The sequence below is a fragment of the Triturus cristatus genome, chromosome 9, assembly GCF_964204655.1.
Source record: "Triturus cristatus chromosome 9, aTriCri1.1, whole genome shotgun sequence".
Taxonomy (NCBI): domain Eukaryota; kingdom Metazoa; phylum Chordata; class Amphibia; order Caudata; family Salamandridae; genus Triturus; species Triturus cristatus.
Window position 1 is genome coordinate 168,314,974 of NC_140592.1, and position 19,678 is coordinate 168,334,651.

The 19,678-nt window shown below is 47.8% G+C and overlaps 1 protein-coding gene across 1 annotated transcript in view; it reads right to left on the bottom strand.

The window, feature by feature from the left end:
- The window catches only part of DNAH12 (dynein axonemal heavy chain 12), a 1,449,067-nt gene that overhangs the window by 558,802 nt on the left and 870,587 nt on the right, over positions 1 to 19,678 (bottom strand). The window lies entirely within an intron of this gene.

The following is a 19,678-nucleotide window of genomic DNA, read 5'->3' on the forward strand; positions in this document are numbered from 1 at the left end:
TTGGGCAATTAAAAAGGAATTAGCAAGGTGATAAGGACGTTAAGAGGGTACTATTGGTTTGAAATAAAGCAAGCAAAAGCTGCATGGGGTACACTTTGGTCTGATCTCCTAGAGCCTTAGTCCATTAATGACCAGAACCAATTCTGGAGTCTAGTAAGTGTAGGTGGCGGGAATTCTAGGATCACAGCTGAGACGTCTATATTGCCTTGTGAGTGGGCTGCCCACTTTGGTAATCTTTACTCATGTGCGCATGACACAGACCCAGTTCTACTTCGAATTCGCCCTATACTCCCGTAGTATTCTCTCTAGCAGAGATTGCCCTTGTGTTTGAATCATCAAAACATGAGAAGGCTCCGGGATTAGACAACATCCCAGCTGACCTTTTCAAATCCTACTCTAATTTTTGGGTCCCCTATATCAACACCATTACAAATGCAATTGTAGCAGGGGCAGTGATGCCGTCCACCTGGAAAGGGGCATAGATTTCTCCTGTCTTCAAGAAGATGAATCCTAGTATCTCCTCCAACTACCGCCTAATTAGCCTTCTGGACAACTTCCAAAAGGTTTTCTGCAAACAAGTTCTGGAGAGGTTATTGGGGTGGATTAATGATAACCACATCCTGTCTAATTTGCAAGCAGGTTTCAGATCTGAAACCAGCTCAGTCAGTCAGGTCCTTTGCTCCATATTGGTTAAGTGGAAAACGTATCAAAAGTTTGGCCGCCTGCTGCCCATAACATAGCAAGGGGGCAAGAGTGACACGACTCTCCTCTGGAATGGATGGAAATATATCTGCCAATGAATCCAACAAAGCATGGGTGAAACAAGCAACAGCACAAGAAGTATTGGTAGACCTCAAAGCCAAACAGGTGGAGGCGAGAATGTGCCTGCCACCTGTATCCATTCGTTTAGCCTCCCTATCTGGAAGGGTAGGTGGAACAGAACCAATATTTTGTGTAGCCAAAGCAATCTGAACCACAAAGCTTTGTGAAGCAGGATGTTTTATAAGACAGGCAGGGTCATCAAGGGTTGGACGATGTCAATGAGAAATAGAATGCTCAATAGGAGGGCCTGTATTGGGTCTGGCTCAGCCCTAAAAAGATGTCCGATAAAGCCTCGCATTAAGGAAGCACTGAGTCCTCTTTGGACTGACTCTGGTGCAAAATGTCCAAAAAATGGTTCCTGGACACAGCCACAGATGGAAGTGGCATGTTTAAAACCTCAGCAACTTGCTTCAACATGTCTGCAAATGAGGAGCTTACATCTGAAGCAAATTCAGGAGGAGATCAAAGGACCGAGGCTGGAGAGGATTCCAACCCACTCCTCACTTTTCCTAGCTCAAAAACCCAACTAGAGTCAAAAGAGGTTGGATCTGATTGGGGAATAAACACATCCCCTCCTTCAACTCCATATTCACTTGGTCGAGAAGGACTAGTAGGAGGTGGGTCTACAATGAGCCCAGAATCGATGCTTAAGCCAACCAGCTCTATAAGCGCTATGTCCGACGCGTTGTCGGTGCCATCCAATGCCATACAGTGCAGTGCGGCACCCCGTTCAGCGTCGGAGAGGAAAAAGGGGTGGGGCTTCGGGCAGCGCCATCATCGACACCAGATTAACCGCTGACGGCACCGAAAGTGGAAGCCTCAGAGGGCTGTGCTGCACCGATACGGTAATGATGCTGGTTGGTTGGAGACAAGCATCGAAGGTGGAAATCCCGAAGGACTGTCCATCGGCATTGTGAGGAGGTCGAAGGCACACCAGACCGGAAGTGGGACAAGACGGACGTGGACACCGGAAAAACCCCGGAAGAACACAGCGGTCTAGTGGCGCTGGGATGCAACGTCAGGATGTCAGCACGGGCGGACGAAAATAAAGACAGAGATTCACACCCAGGAGGGGTCATCAGCGGCATGAGAGCGAGAAACCATGGAGAAGAAGAAGAGGAGGAACCGAAGAGAGGAGAGCGTGATGGAGAGAGAGAGCAGCCCAGCGGAGGAGACGACGGAGATCCGAACACCTCTGGGATAACATACAACGCGGACAAGCCCAGCGGCCCAGAGAAGGGAGAGGACGCCCCGGGTCCCAAAGCCACGACCCTACTCCCGGGTCGTGGCCCAAGACAAGTAGCACTAAAGGGGTCGTTCTGGTGGGGGTGGTGGGGTGGGAACGGGGAGATAGAACACCTGTGGTTTTCTCCCGCCATTCCCTTCACAGTACCTGCACTCCCTACCAACCCGTTCCCTTTTGCCCTACACCACGTTTGGTGGTGGTAGCACAATAAACCCAGAGCAGGACTCAGTGAGCTAATCCTAGTGTTTTGTTCTTCCTTTTTCCCTTCTTTCTGGAGCACACAGGAGGAAACAAGAGCCACAGAAAAGCCTGAACGCAAGCATTAAGGACGGTCCTGAGAAGGGAGAAGAGGATCCCCAGTCATTGTTTAGCCACTGTGGTTCATTTGACTTAGTCCGCTTCTTTTTGTTACTAGTGAAAACCCCATCCGGTCTATGGGACTTCTAAAGCATAATTCATACAAGAAACGTCACTACAATAAAAAAAAGTGGTTTAAAACCCTATATTGCATGCGTCCACTATTAACCTACACCCGCCGGGCCCTCGAGCCACCTACAAAGTGGTGTCAGAAGTGGAATCTTTTCCCTGTCCCTACGTGTCAAACCATGACACAACCCGTGCCTCTGATGGATGTCGTGGCCCAGTTGGATGAAGGACAAAGACACTTGCAGATAGTGTTTGAGCAACAGTTACAGGCTGCTCAAATGGAGAGGGAAGCCCTACAGGGAGCCCTGAAGGATCAAGCCAGCCTAGCCTCTACCTATCAATAGGTCCAGGACACAGCCATATTACGACTCACTGACACCATCGTAAATACCCGAGTACGTCCTAACGTCCCAGTAACAGTTCTCCAAAAATATCAGGAAGGGGAAGATCCTGATTACTTCTTCTTAAATTTTGAGGGGGTAGCTTCCGCAGCAGCTTGGCCCCAAGAAAGGTGGGGTCAATACATCGCTCCCCTTCTCTTTGGGGAACTGCAGGCTGCCTATCAAGCAGCCAATCTGGCGGGAACTACGGCTTATGAGGATGTGAAGAAAGCCATACTCGAAAGATTGGGGTTCAATCAGGAACACTACCGGAACAAGTTCAGAAAGGAAAAATGGTCCGTTGGCGATAATCCTCGGGCTTTATATTACCGGATAAGAGACACGGGCAACCGATGGCTAACACCCCATATATCTACAGTAGAGGAAGTAGTAGAAATAGTCTATCTGGAACAATTTCTGGATGCCCTACCACCTAGTACATGATCATGGGTGAAGCAACACCCGAATCTCACTCCCACATCAGCGGTAGAGATTGCCTGTGCCTTTCACAGGGCTCCGGACTTTAGAGCTGGTACCACACTGGCTCAATTCCCTCTTCCCCCAACACAACCTCAGTCACACCCGTCCCCGAGACCCTACATAAGACCAGAAACCAAGCCCCTGATACCACCCCGCCCAGTCCTTAGACCACTTCTATCTCCTTCTGGTGCCAGCGGACAGGGCCCACAATGTTACAGCTGTGCCGAATGGGGCCATATAGCTAGGCAATGCCCTCACCGTGCCCCTCCTGTAGAACCTATGGAGGTGGGTTATACCCGAGGCAGGATCTTCTTAACAGGAAAGGGTCCTCATCAATACAAAAAGGAGGTGTTTCTTAACGGAAAGAAAAAGCAAGCGCTGTTAGATACAGGGTGTCACGTTACGGTAGTAAATGAATCCCCGATAGGCCCTCCCCAGATTAGCGCAACGGAACAAGTGAGGGTAAAATGTGTACATGGGGACACTAAAACATATCCCGTGGCAGAAGTTTTGCTAGATGTGGATAACGATCCCCACCTACGGTGGGTGGGTGTGATACCCTCCTTGCCAGAAGCAGTCTTTATAGGGACTGATCACCCCAAATTTGAGACATACATGGGAGGAATAAACAGAAATACCCGGGCCTGGTTAGAAGAAGCCCCATTTATGGAAGTGAAATAGAAAACCAAACACCAGGGTTAAGAAAAGTAGACAAAAAAAACAAAGGGAGAGAAGGGAGTTTTCCTATTCGCAGCTGTCACGGCCTGCCTTTCCTCTTTCCCTTTCAGACACAGATGGAGCAAAGTCCAGTAGCTTCCGTACAGCCCAACGGGAGGACAGCTCACTCACCCACGCCTGGGAGCAGGTCCACGAGCAACCACATCAGGTAGGACCTTATTTCTTAGTCAAAAGGGGGCTATTATATAGAGCTGTAAAGGGAGATCCACAGACCAAAATCCAACTAATTGTACCAACCTCCTTTCAGGAACATGTGCTCCTGTTGGCACATAATAGAATAGGGGGTGGACATTACGGCAAGGAGAACACTTTGAAGTACCTCTTAGAGAGATTTTACTGGCCGGGTGTATATAGGGACATAGCTAGGCTTTCCTGTTTTCAGTTTCTATTGTTGGTAAATTCTGGTGGGGTTTTTTCAGTGTTTTCCAGTGATTTCAATGCCTTAAAAAAACAGTGGTTATCAGTGGTTACACATTTCCGCACCATTAAAAACAACAGAAACAGTGTTTTTCCGGTGTTTATCGAACTTTTTGCTTTTATTATTGCCTGCTTTCTGCACTGATAGTGCATGATATATAGACAGTGTATGTACAGTGTATATGAGGTCCAAATTTTTACAAATCAAACTTATTGTAGTACACCATACAATACTTCTTCAGTGAGTCTTTGGTCATGTGCGCAATATCTTCCCTTCCCATAAACTTTTATCTGTGATAAGGCCCTCTCAACATTGATGGATGCACAGATGTTTCACAGGAAGGAGCCTGGGCTGCAAACCATCGAACAAGGGCTGCAGCAGGCTGTGGCCGGATCATGGCTGAGCTCAGAATAGGGCACATGGGAAGGGGAGGGGTTGACCCACAGCAGAGGCAAGGGAGAGCCCTCAATGCACCATAAGGCCGCCCTACTCTAGCGACAGCTGTTCTGCATGTTTATCAAATGTATTTGCTCCTGTATTCTCAATTCACCTCTTGATTGCAGTACCATTATTACTGCATAGGGCCCTCACCCCAAAGTTAATGCCCAACTGTAGATTAGAGCCTCAGTAGGGTCTGCCTACAGCAGGCCTCTCAAGCAACTCTGCGGTCATGCACAACAAAGTAGCTACTTACTCGATCAACCAGAAAGCACCTTTGGGCCTCTACAAGAGGTAGGAGAGCACTATGGCATCAAGATTGCAGTGACATGTCGAATATGTAAGAGCAATATCAGCATGTGGCCCTTAATGTCAGTGGAAATTGGCATTTTGCGCTCACTTTCTGACTGCATCAACCTTGTAGAGCTGCTACCAGTTTGGTGAGATCAGTCTAGTGCTACCTGACACTGTATACCAGTCCAGGGCACCTCAGGCAGTGCAGCAAACAAAAACACTAATCAACACCGTATGCCTAATGGTGCTGACAGAGTACCTACACCACACAAGGCTTGGTCGGATTACTAGTCTCTCTATTTTTCTGACACATTCCAGCTGGAGACCGCTTCGCCAAGGTAAGGCCCGAGGGCAGGCCAAGTGTCAAAGTGCTGTGCAGAGAGACATTATATGGCCTCTCCGTGACTGGGTTGGTACGATCACAGTCTAGTACCACTTGACTTAGAATCCCTCTTCCTCATAGAGCTGAGACAGGAGTGCAGTCAGCATACAAAATACCCACCCTATGCACAGGCCCATAAGTGAGGCACTAGCCCACAAGCAGCTATCTTGTTCATACATCTAGTCTTCTGGCTTTTCTGTTACCAGCCAGAGAGGCGGTTAGTTTCAGCAATGGGCCCAAATAAAGGCTAGCCAAGGAAGTGGGTTGATAATTATCTGGCCATAGTTGCTGGGGGCGTGAATGAGCTAAACATAGATAATAAATTCAGAGTTGTTTAGTGCAGGGGGCCCCAAATAGATGTAAAGCACTGTGCTAACAGATGCAAAGTGCAACAGATGCAAGGTACAGCATTAACAGATATAAGGCACTGTGCCAACAGATAAAAACTGTAGCAGCATATGAAATGTACATTGCTAACAAATACAAGTGCTCATTACGGCACATTTGTTGATACCAGATGATGGAGTGGTTTGACATCGGTAGCAGTCCCCATGTCCTCTCAAGGAGCAGGTCAAGTACTGCCAGTTCCGAGACACCCTACCTCTCTACGGTCTTGGTGTTGAATGCTGGGGATGGGCAGCCTCACTCAGGCACTTTATTAATGCGGCCTTGTGAGAACCACTTGAGGGGGATTCTGAAATGCTACTTAGGGCCAGAGAGTGGTAAGTGCTCTTTCAAGAAACGAGCCCACGTTGCTTATTATCAGCCCACCTACAGAGTCCACCTTCTTCTCCTCTCCTATTTCTACAGCTTGGTGGAGATTGTTGCCTTCGGTATTTATCAAGTACAGTTAAAAGAGAGGTAGATGTGTGGGGGCGGGGCTGTGGCGTTTCTTCCTATGTGATGCTGGGCAGCAATTGGCTGTTCACTTTAACATTGTTAAAAGGCACAGACCCACCTCTCTGTTAAAGGAAGAGGGGAGGTTTGTGCTCCCTCTGACCCCCAACACCATCCAAAGGGATAGCATAGGAGGTAGAATTTTAAAACCAAACATTGTAAGTAAAGGCAAAATGCGTGTGTGAAATGCGTCCACTCTTGTGACTTGACAGCCACCTGCTCCATAATGCCCTGCTTATAAACAATAAAGCAACCCTTTTGTGACTTTCCCTATATTCGAATGTACCCTTTTTATGTGCCCCTATTTAGAATGTGCCGCTTTTGTGGTTTTCTCTTGAGCTATAAAGCAGCTCGTTTTGTGCTGTACTTGCGTGTTATAAAGCTCTTCTTTTGGGGTTCCAGCATATTGTTCAGCACTCCTCTTTTGAACTGCCCATATTTCACAACTAACCCTTCACTTGTTTCTTGCGTGTATATTGTAAGGTACCCCTTTTTGTGATGTGCCTCAATGCTGCAATGCTCCCTTAGTGACTAGTTAATATATTGTACTGCACCCCTATCTTTTGACTTGCTTTTATATTATTTTTTTTAAATAGAGATTCGCTTCTCTGATGTGTTTGCACTTTCTAATATGTCCCCGGTTTGCATGTATACTCTAAGGACAATGTGGCTACCTGTATGGTGTTTGATGTGGCCTGAGGCTGCCTCCAGGTGCTATAGAATGTACAGATGTCACCTTAAATGCACCCAAAGTTCTGCCTGCGCATGTTATTAATATTTCCTAATCTCTGTTCTTATTCACGCGGCATTAACAGGCGAGGTTTATAGTGAAATACATTTTTATGAGTGGCAGGGGGAAAAGACATGCAAAGAAAGTTGAAATGCTGAGCGCCAGTACTAACTGAAACACATTAAGCCCTTCTTCCTGTAAGACGTACATTGAATTCATGAAATGCTGCTAACCATTACCATCTAAAACATGCTTTCTGCAAGACGAGCATAAGCAGCTGAAATGCTGAGTCAGTTTTCACCATTTAATCACATTGCACCTCCCACAATGCTCATTCGTGCAACAGCTGTCTTGGCCTTGAGTCAAAAGCCAAAAGAAGTATCCTGGTGTGTGAGGCAAGGGCTTCCTTAAGTGATCTGATTAACTTAATGGCCTGGTCACGTGCACATAAAGTTGCGTTCCTAAAACTTCGCTCTCTTGAGCCCCAATTTCAATAAATGTCCAGACCCAGGCGCGCAATGCCCATTGGACTCAAAGGGCTTCAGCCCCCCCGTTGTGTGTGTCAGCCCGGGATGAGACAGCTTCCCGGGCACACACACAGCCACACCCGAGTACTTCACAGGTCTTTTAAAGACCTTTTGCTTGTTAATGAAGCTTTAATGTCCCCCCCGGGCTTAGAGCCCCTGCAGCTCCAATCTGCCTTTTGTTTGAAGAATCAGCCAGCCCCCCCGAAGTTTTTTCTTCGCCCCTCAAAATTTGACTCTAGTTGAGCCTCTGTCCAGAGTGATCAATGGAACCAAAGCCATTGGGCTGTGTATGGTGCCTTTCCTAACAGCTGAGGGTGAGCAATCGGCAACGATTCCAAATTAACAGCTACAATTTGAGATGAAATGCTGCAGAAAGGAAACAAAAGAGTGGTGAATACGATTGTTGCATCAACAAAAACTTTGAATTAGTATCAAAGACATCAGTCGGGGGTTTGATCAGCACCGACAGTACCTTTGATTCTCAGATGTTGACATTGAGGACTCTGCTCCCAGAAGAGACAAGACCCCCAGGGAGGGCCAAATACGCCCATCATAAAAGAATCTGGGGTAAGAGGAGGTGTGGAGATAACTGCACAGCTAGGAGCACTCTAAGTAAACTACCAGATAGCAGAGCTCAGCTGAATTGTGATCAAGGTGCTTGCTGCAGTGATCCGTGTCCAGCCAGCGGGCCCGATCTTGGCAGGGAAAGCATAACTTCATTTTCCATAGGTCAACAATCAGCACAGGAGGGTAGCGGGATGGTGAGCAGCAAAGCCATGGACACTGGGAAGGGGGCGGGACAGGAAAGCAAGGCCACAGATGGCAGGAGGAAGGGACCAAACAACACCATGAACAGCGGGAGGAGGGCGGGACGGGTTATTGGAATTACCGATGCGTAGTTTGGATTGCTTTTTTGTACTGCTTTGGCTCCCTCAAGTGGCCAAGCAGTGCAACAAATTTAAATGCAACAAATGTAAAAAATCAGCGATTCTCGGTTTAAACCGAGTCAGCTGATTTTCAGCCGGTAGGGTACTGTCGGGGACAATCGGTTTTAACCGATTTCCGGACAGCCTAGACATAGCAAAACACTGCGTTGCTTGCTCACGGTGTCAGTATACAAGTCCTGGGTTTGTCCCGAAGTCCCCACTACAGCCTTTGCCTATCATTGATGTCCCCTTTAAATGGGTTGGAATGGACCTAGTGGGGCCCCTGACTCCCTCAGCCAGAGGACACCGTTACATTCTAGTCATAGTTGATTATGCCAGCCGTTACTCCGAGGCCTTTCCTTTGTCAAGTATGACCACTCCAGCTGTAGCACAAGCCATGATCACACTGTTTTCTAGAATAGGATTTCCGTCTGAGATCCTAACGGACCAGGGGACCTCGTTTATGTCCCCCCTGATGGTGCAGATATGTAACATACTTGGGATAGATAAGATCAGAACCTCGGTCTACCATCCCCAGACAGATGGCCTTGTGGAAAGGTATAACAAAACGATTAAAAACCTGTTCCGTAAGGTCATCTCAGAAACCGGGAGAGACTGGGACCAAAAACTACCTCTGGTTCTCTTCTCTCTATGGACACACGAACAGAGGTCCACTGGGTTCTCCCCTTTCAAGCTGCTGTTTGGGCGGAAGCCGAGAACCCTACTGGACATGGAGGTTAAACAGTGGGAAGAAGAAGACGAAGGAGGGAAAACCCCTGTTGAAATATACCGCTGACCTTAAATCTTCCTTAACACAGCTGTGGGGAATGGTACACGACAACATGAAAGAGGCACAGGAAACACAGAAAAAGTATTACGATCGTACCAGCCGCCTTAGGGAGTTCCAACTGGGTGCGAAAGTCCTTCTGTAACTCCCTTCCACTGAGGATAAATTGCTGATAAAGTGACAGGGCCCGTATGTGATAGAGAAAAGGGTAACGCCCGTCACCTATAGCGTGTTATTGCTCCACCGAACTGGGGGCAAACAGATCTACCACGTGAATCTATTAAAGAAATGGGAGGAAACCCAGCCCGCCCTGGTGGAGAGAAATCCTGCCTACCTTGCCTGTACCTCCAAGCCATTGGACATACCTCTCCTGTCAGCCCAGGACTCCATAAACCAGCCTGTACCCACTGGGGAGGTGTTAACCTCCACACAAAAGATCCAGTTAGGGGCTTTAATGAATACCTTTCCTGGCCTATTCTCTACTGGTCCCGGGTTAACCTCCTTGGTTCAACATGAGATAGCGTCCCTGAACCCAAAGGTAATAAAACAAAAGCCCTTTCGCATCCCGGAATCCTGTAGGGAAGCAGTGGAAAAGGAAGTATCGGATATGCTCCAGTCAGGAATAATAGAACCCTCCCAAAGTAACTGGTGCTCCCCGGTGGTGATCGTGCCAAAACCAGATGGTAGTCTGCGTTTTTGTATCGACTTCGGACAAGTGAATGCCATAACCAAATTAAATACTGATCCCATGCCCAGAATAGACGAAATGGTCGAACGTTTAGGAAAAGCCAGGAATATGTCAACCCCTGACTTAACAAAAGGGTATTGGCAGATTCCCTTAACTCCCAGCTCCAAAGAGAAAACGGCATATGCAACACCCTCAGGCCTTTACCAATTCAAGATACTCCCTTTTGGATTGCATGGGGCACCAGCAACATTTAAAAGACTAATGGACCGGGTACTAAAACCTCACCAAAAGTATGCTGCAGCATACCTTGATGACATTGTTGTTTTTAGCCAGACCTGGGAAGAACACCTAGTACATTTAGAAGTAATTTTTCTAGCATTAAGGTCGGCTGGCCTTACCATTAACCCAAAGAAGTCCCTATTAGGTACAAACACAATACAGTATTTGGGTTATACCATTCAGGAAGGACATATTAGACCCCAAGTAAACAAAATAGAGGCCATCAAAAACATCCCTAGGCCCACAACAAAATGAGAGGACCGTTATTTTCTGGGTTTCATAGGGTATTATAGAAGATTCATACCCAACTTCTCTTCCATAGCCAGTCCCCTAACACAGCTCCTGTCTAAAGCCCATTCCACACGTATTCACACCTGGACCCCAACACATGAAGAGAGTTTCAGGGCCCTAATACATGCTATATGTACAGCCCAAGTCCTGCGTTGTCCCGACTTTGATCGAACATTTGTCCTTCAAACGGATGCTTCTGGTCACGGTCTGGGTGCTGTACTGTTCCAACCGGACTCCTGCGATGAACTGAAACCCCTGTTGTATATCAGCAGAAAACTATTTCCCCTGGAAACGAACTACTCAACAATAGAGAAGGAATGTTTAGCTATTAAATGGGCTATAGAGTCCGTACAGTACTATCTGTTAGGAAGACGGTTCCTTGTCCTTACTGATCATGCACCCCTGACGTGGCTCGCGAAGAATAAAGACACCAATTCCCACATCCTGAGATGGTTTCTCGCCTTACAACCTTTTTCGTTTCAGACACTACACGTCCCAGTCGTGAAGCAGATCAGTGCCGATTATCTGTCCCGGCACCCGTCTTCTGAATGGCCCAAACGTCCATTCCTAAGGGGGGAGATTTGTGAGGAGGTCGAAGGCACACCAGACCGGAAGTGGGACAAGACGGACTTGGATGCCGGAAAAACCCCGGAAGAACACAGCGGTCTAGTGGCGCTGGGACGCGACGTCAGGACATCAGCACGAGCGGACGAAAATAAAGACGGAGATTCACACCCAGGAGGGGTCGTCGGTGGCGTGAGAGCAAGAAACCACGGAGAAGAAGAAGAGGAAGAACCGAAGAGAGGAGAGAGTGACAGAGAGAGAGAGCAGCCCAGTGGAGGAGACAACGGAGATCCGAACACCCCTGGGATAACAGAGGACAGCCCGGCGGCCCAGAGAAGGGAGAGGACGCCCGGGTCCCAACGCCACGACCCTACTCCCGGGTCGTGGCCCAAGGCAAGTAGCACTAAAGGGGTCACCCTGGTGGGGGTGGTGGGGTGGCACGGGGAGATAGAACACCTGTGGTTTTCTCCAGCCATTTCCTCCACAGTACCTGCACTCCCTACCAACCCGTTCCCTTTTGCCCTACACAACGTTTGGTGGTGGTAGCAGAATAAACCCAGAGCAGGAGACAGTGAGCTAATCCCAGCATTTTGTTCTTCCTTTTTCCCTTCTTTCTGGAGCACACAGAAGGAAACAAGAGCCACAGAAAAGCCTGAACGCAAGCATTAAGGATGGTCCTGAGAAGGGAGAAGAGGATCCCCAGTCATTGTTTAGCCACTGTGTTTCATTTGACTTAGTCCACACCTTTTTGTTACTTGTGAAAACCTCATCCGGTCTATAGGACTTCTAAAGCATAATTCATACAAGAAACGTCCCTACAATAAAAGAAAGTGGTTTAAAACTCTATATTGCGTGCGTCCACTATTAACCTACACCCGCCGGGCCCTCGAGCCACCTACAGGCATCAATATAGAAATCGCATCCGATGGCCTGACTGACGCCGAAGGTGAACCTGTGGGCATTGTAACAGTCTCGGCCTCCTGCCCCTCTTTGGTGCCCTAAGGCGCTCCAAGGGAAGGTATAGGCGTGAAAAACTTGAGAAGAGAATTATAATATTCCCTGATTTGGGTTAGGGTCGCCCCGGCTCCAGGATATGTTGGGAGGCACGGGGCAGACTCCTTTCCCGATTCCACAAGCAAAGTATGGGTCTGACACGGCTTGGACCGCTTGCGTCTCAAATTACTGCGAGAGGAGGGCAGCAAACGACGTCCACGGGAAACGCCTCCCTGATGAGATTCCCTGGAGTGCGAAGGCGATCAAGGCCTATGGGACGCCTTAGAGGGCTGTGACAGTAGCGCCGCCAACAGCTTAATTTGCCTTAAGCACCTTAGGCCGAAGCAGTTGACCAGAGTCACAGGACACCGAATCAAGGTGCTCACTCAGGCACGAGATACAGATGCGGTGAGGGTCCGTGGCCGACATCTGCCGACCACAGGAACCACACGCCTTAAAACCCAAACGCATGAAAAAGGCACACTGCCTCAACAAAAAATCCACCGCTTCCCCAGTCTGCTAGAAGCACAGAAAACGAGAAACTTATGTCAGTGCATCAGAGGGCATCTTATATGGACTCCGGTGACGTCAATGACATGGTCGATTTAGATACAGTGTCGTACGATACCACCTACCGACGCGCAGCGGTGCCACTGCTGAAAAATTTCTAGATCCAATCTGGTGCCTTTGGAGAAATCAAAGTTAAGGAATCTACGGCTTGATGTCTCTATTAGATAGGGGAGCTCACTGACACAATTCCTATCAATAAAGGTGTTTGCCAGGGGTGTGTCCTGGCTCCAACCCTTTTCTTCTTTATATCAACAACTGTGTCAAGTATTTGACCAATTGTGTTAATGATTCCCTGACTCTTGTAGGGCAGAACGTTTTGCTCTCTTTTTTGCTGATGACACCCTCCTACTGGCCAAAACCAAGGTGGGTCTCCAAAATCGTGTTGACAATTTTAGTCTGTTTTGCTCTGATTATGGCCTTGAAGTTAATGTCTCAAAGACTAAGCAGATGACCTATTCTAGGAAGAAAAGGGTGAAGGGCATTGTAGAACTGGGAAGAGAAGTACTGGAAAGGGTCAGAGAATTTGATTATTTGGGAATCCACTTGGTCAATTCCGGTTCTTGGGCCCCTCAGATCAATAAAAGTTTGCACATTGTAACCCACAGAGCAAGGGCAATTTTTAGGCTTGCAAAGAAGGCTTCTTGGCACCTAATTCTCCCTGCAATGGAAATTTACAAGATGCAAGCGTGGGGTGCGACACTATATGGAGCTGTATTATTGGGGCACTGCAATTTGGGTATCTTGGGCACCAAAGAAAATAACTTTATAATAGCCCTCTCCGAAATAGGGAGGGGAACTCCCTTGGTGCCATTAATATGGAACCTTGACATTAGCCCTGTCACTAACTTGGCGGCCTGGAGACCACTGCTCTATTCGGTGTGTATTTGGGCTACTAGTGAACTGCACAACTATAGAGCGGGGCTTACTGACATTGTAGGAAGGTAGGATCTGCTTTCATGGTTACCACCACTTGTTGCTTGAAGTCAGTATGTTTTTTTTCCTAGTCTGACTGAGATCGTGCTAAACAGGACCCCAGTCACTGTGCATTCTCCCTAAATTGACCATGGTAAGTACTTTTGTACATCCAAAAGTGGCTACTGGTGTACCCTTGTAAGTCTCTAGTATATGGTACTAAGGTACCAAGGGCATAGCTACATCAGGGGTCTCCAATGGCCTGAAGCATGTATTGTGTCACCCATGGGAGTCCACTTGAACTGTGACTACAGGCCTGCCATTGCTGCCTGTGTGAGTTGGTGCTTGTACCTCTAACGACAGATATAAGTATCTTATATCTGAGGTCACTGCACTTAAATCCTATAAGTTACCCCATGGCAGCTCTTCAGTCCCGAGGGCAGGCTGCTTGGTTATGAAGGTGAGGGTGCCCCTGCATGAGCAGGACACCCCTACAAATGCCAGAGTCGATTCTCCAGGCTTTGTAAGTGTGGTGAGCCATTTTAATACACATAGTTGACATCAGTCATTATGAGATGTCTAACTATATAGTGGTTGCACTGAACCTGGTCATGTTTGGTATCAAACATGTTAGAATCATACCCCAACACTGATTTCAGTGTTGGAAGTATGATCCCATGTACCTGGGGGCTCTCTTAGGGTACCCCTCTGTACTCCTGGTAACAGCCTTTCAGGGTCTGCAAGCAAGCTAGTGCTGCTGCCGATTACAGACACGATTCTGTCCTCCTACTGGGGATCTAGAGCAGAGGAAGGTAGAACAATAGGTTTCCTGTCACAGAGAGGTGTGACAACCTCCCAGACATGACTTAGTGTATTGGGCCAGGGTGGGGGTGCCTGTCAGCGCCACCAGACTGCTTTGAAGGGCAAATTTGGTGCCCTTCTTGCATGCTGCAGTTTGACCAAGTTCAGGGAGCTATTGGCCCCAGCTCTGGTGCAAAACTGGACAAAGGATATGGGAGTATCCTCCCCTCTATCCAGCACCTCCCTCTGAGAGGGACCCCAGAGTTGTTCCAATACTTTCCTTAGGGTACTGAAGGGTTTACCTGTGGGTGGCTCCTTAGATTCATCGTGGATTAAGACTCAACCCTCAAACTACATTGCTCTTCGACCGTATGAATACTTGGACTTCGTTGGACTTCGACTGCAAGTGAGACAGCACCAAGGAAGACTCCTGCTGCTTCTGGTCCCACTGTTCAAGTCTTCTTCGTAGTCTATGTCTATGCTTCTTCCGGGTTCTTCAACAAACCTGTGGGAATCAAGGACACCCAAAGAAATCTCCCTTGGAGTAAAGGAGTCTTTCTCCTGCATCTGCAGGCACAGCAATTAAGCTGATTGGTCTGCTGCTCCTGTTATCTTATGGACTTCCGAGGCTCAGCAACACAGGTGGTGGTTCTGCAACTCTCTTGAGGTCTGACCTGTCCTCCTTGCACATTTTGAGGCCAGTATCCCTCGCCGGGACCGCTGGAACGGAACTCCTGTGCACCCCGTCAACTTGCCGTTGCCAAAGCTTGTTGGCTCTGCACTCCAGAGATCTTCAGGCTACAAGAAGCTCCAGCCTCCAGCATCTCTTACTTCCAAGATCAGTATCCCAATAACATCCTCTGCACCATGGGCCTTCATCTTTGGTGAGCTTCTCAAGGTCCTCTTGCGACTCCTGTGCCATCGGACCGTGGGTCCTCCTGAGGGCCCTCTACTGCTTCAGTGGGCTCCCCTGCTTGCTCAGGGTCTACTGTGACTTTCTTGCTGTGGGTGAGTCCTTTGGACCTTTCTGATCCCAATGTTGCTCCTTCTTAGCTCTCCACCCCATTTGTGGTTACCAAGGCTTGTTAGTGTTCCCGCCGGACACAAACACCTAGTCACCGACATCCGACGTGGGACAGCTCGTACATGGCTCCTGGTGTTCCTAAGCGTCACCTGGTCCTTAGAGCTGCAGTGGGATGGTCATCGTCGACTCTCCTGAACCTCCTAACATCAGTGGGCATTGTGTCTTTGTGCCTCCTGGTCATTCCAGAGTGGTATAGACTATGTCCACCCTGCTTGCAGTTTCGCTTCCAGAATCCACCCTTGGATTCCACTGGACTTCTTCTCCGTCTTCTCCAGAGGCCTTTCCTTCTAAGCCTTCCATTGTCGTCTAAAGAGGTTTCCAACGTCTTTTCACCCCTATGCACCTGGCTTCCCTGGTGTAGGTAAACTGGTTCTTGGGGCATCCACGGGTGGGATGTCTCTTCAACCTTCCGTCCTCCAAGGGAATTCTTCGGGGCCCACTGGGAAGGGTCCTTCTTTTGCGAAACTGCAACATCGACTTCTCAATTGACTTCCATTGGTCACATGACTGTGTTCCCACTCTGCACACAGCCTCTGTGGGGCTCCTGGGTACTTACCTTGGGTGGTTCCTTGTGTCCCCCGGCTCCTCTGGGTCTTCTGGTCCAAGGCCCATCCTTCTTTGCAGTTTGCATTCCACTTTCTTAGTATATGTATGAAACCTGAATCTGCTAAGTTGCCATGTGCACCACCATTTTGTGTTTCTCCGTCCATTTTGTCTCTGTCTCTCAAGACCGTGTACATGTCAAACTGCACCCCAAGCTGACCTTTTGCAGCACCCACGTTAAAATGTTCCAGGAATGTTAAGAAGGTAAATTACCTCGCCCACGGGTTCCATTCCTCATCTAACTTCGTGATAAGAGGCAGGTGATCTGCCTAAGGCCTGGACTGCTTGGCGTCAGTATCTCCATCCCGCAGGCTATACAGACTTATTTTTTTATTCCTTCTCCTGCGAGGGGAGTGTCCACGTCCTATAAGGGAGGCTGCGTGTCTCTTGCAGGGTGAACAGTCTCCCGCCACCTACCTCCCAGTGGGTCACAGACACTTTTTCATCTCTAGAGATTGTCTGTATTATTCTAATAAACCCGTGTTTCTTTACTCCCAGCGGTGTGGTCTCCCTTCTTTGAATATACTTGGAGGAACCCATAGACTTGGGTGGTCCCTGCACCGCCGAGTGGTCTTTCCCTAAGACCCCCGGTTCTACAATTGGCGCTCCAACGTGGGGCTCCATCAGAGACTCGGTGGTCCCAGCTTGACGACCCGGAGAGGAGGGGAAGATCGGTAACTGAGGAGTGCTCCTGCGGAAAACAGACTTGAGTCTCCGTAGCCAACGTCGCCTGTATCTCCTTCCCTCGATGGTGTCTTCGACTACAGCGGCCCCGGTCCTAACTGGAGTCCCTTTCTGGTCCGTCTAGTCTGCCTGGAAAATAAGGAGGAGAACACCCCTGGGAGTGGAGAAACACATTGGGTATTCTGGTAGGGTCGCTTCAAGCGACATAAAAAGAATTCTTATACTGATTCAGTTACGCATGTATGTGTCTGTTTTTTCTGTTCTGACTAATTATTTCTGATTCGATCTTTGCAAAGACCGAAGGACAGGTAATGTGTTCCTAATTGTGAACTGTCTGGTTTTGAGGAAATATTATTGACATACAGTAAACATGCCTGTTTTTAGTAAGTTCTGTAAAATCTGTTGTTGTTGTTCAAGCAGCCAGGATGTTTTAGAAGGAAGTCAACCGGCCCCTTCGGAAGGGACCCCTAATAAAGAGATGTACATCAAATACGGTATTTTCTGTATAATTTATACCAACTTGTGGTGGAAAAATACTAAAAATAATGTCGAATTACAGTGGCCCGAATTCGGTTCTTTTGAGGTACGTAAACTTACGTATTTATAAGAACAACTACATAGACGAAAGGTGCGAACCGGCATGCTCGATTCCTTTGGGCTATGGAGGAAAGAAATTAACGAGAGAAAGAAATGAGCGCAAGCTAAAGAAAACAAGTCACTCTGAAAATCTGCTCAGCAAGAAATAGCAGCCCTTAGAGGACGAGAGATAGAAAGGAATATAGAGGGATGCAACCGAGAACACAGGTTAAACGTTACAGGACAATATCCTTTATTACCCCCAAGATTGATGAAGATGATACCATATTATTGTCTAGACCCCCTGCTTACCACGAGACGTCACAATTGACGCAGTCCGCCCCGTTACTTGTCCCGGACACCCCCCCTGCTTGACGTTCGACCCCCGCCCGTTTTGGTAGCAATACCAGATGACGAAACCAAACCCCTCATCCCTGTTGTTGTTCCAAAACCAGTACAACAAAGGGGTAGGATAAGAAGCAGGATTGGGAAAGAGGGTAGCGACTCAGACACCAATTTTATGATTCCAACCAAAGCGAGTATAGGAGGTCACATCCCCCAAGACTCAGTGAGAAAGAGAAAAGAAAGTTAGATCGTACGACTTATCAGTTGATTACTGACTGCGCTGCCCCCTCCGATATCCAAACAGCGGCTAAGGATCAGATACATTCACCAGCCAAAATCTACCTTTTAGAGCGGATGGCCTACTACCTCATGGTTAAGAAAGAGGGGACAAGTTCAGAAGTACCACCTGTCCTTTGAAAACTGTATAGGTGTGTAAATAAAGGAGAGTCAACACAAGATGATAGGGATAATCTATTATCGATGATTAAGACTGAGCTGGTTAATGACAGTCAAACAGAAAGAGGGAAACAGATGCCTGTTAAAGAAGCTGCCCCCATCTATGTCCCTCCGAGGGGTAATGGGTCAGTCCTCAATAACCCCAATGATCCGAATACTTGTTCTAGACTGATGTTTAATTTCGTATACACTCCCTGGACAAAGGCTGAAACGTTGCAGTTACGAAAAGATATACCAGACATCAGAAAGAATCCCACTGGATTCTACGAGAGTGTCCAGCAAATACTGAACACTTATACTTTGACCCTAATTGACATCATTCAATTTTTCAGTCTCGTATTGCCAGCCGAGCTTTGGAAACCCCTCAGATATGTTGATGAACAGGTCGCTTTCCGTGGTACATGGAAAGAATTGGAAACGAAGGAAAGAGATAGAAAACCAGGTGAAAAACCACATGAAGATATATTAGCACTACCACAAAGATTGCTAGCTAAACTAAAAACTCTTGCTCCAGAAAGAAAGATAGACTGGACCCTTTTCACTGCCTGTAAACAAAAACTCAATGAATCAGTCTCTGATTATTTTACCCGATTAGGAAAAGCATACACACCGATTTCAGCGGCCAGGATGTGGCCACCAAAACTGGTCGTCACCTGCTTATTCAGACATTCGTCAAGGGGGCTCTTACCAGCAGTGGGAAATAGGCTTATGGCCAGTGAAAGTAGTTGGCCGGCAGCAACGCCCACCACTATACTGACAATGGCACAATATTACGAGGCTCAATACAAAAACGCAGAAGTAGAAAAGGAGAATAAAAAGAAGAAAGTAAAAGAACAAGTGCTGCTTAGTCAGTTAGACACCCGTAATCACCCTCGCGACACAAATAATGTCCGTCAGCAAAATACCCCGAAAACACAAAACACTCCAGTACAGAACCAGCAATCGTATTGATTTGGTCCCCAACCCTCTGATATTTGCGCTTACTGTAAAAAAACAGGACATTGGAAGAAAGATTGTCCAATATTAGCAGCCAACATTGCCCCTGGAAAAACGCAACAGCGACCGTCCAACACTAACTCCTGACCCCAATATCAGTACAGGGACAACAGGTTTGATCACAGTTCAGAGCGTCAGGCTACCGTTCAGGATTATGCCGAAGACAATATTGAGATGGAACCATTATATTGGACAGCCTAGGGAGGTCGAGGATGGGGGAAGGAACCAGTGGAGGTACCTGTAGATCAACAGGGACCTTATGTTACAGCATCAGTGGCCAGCACTAAAGGATGTTTCTTCGTGGATACAGGAGCATCCCGCAGCACCCTGACCACCCCACTGATT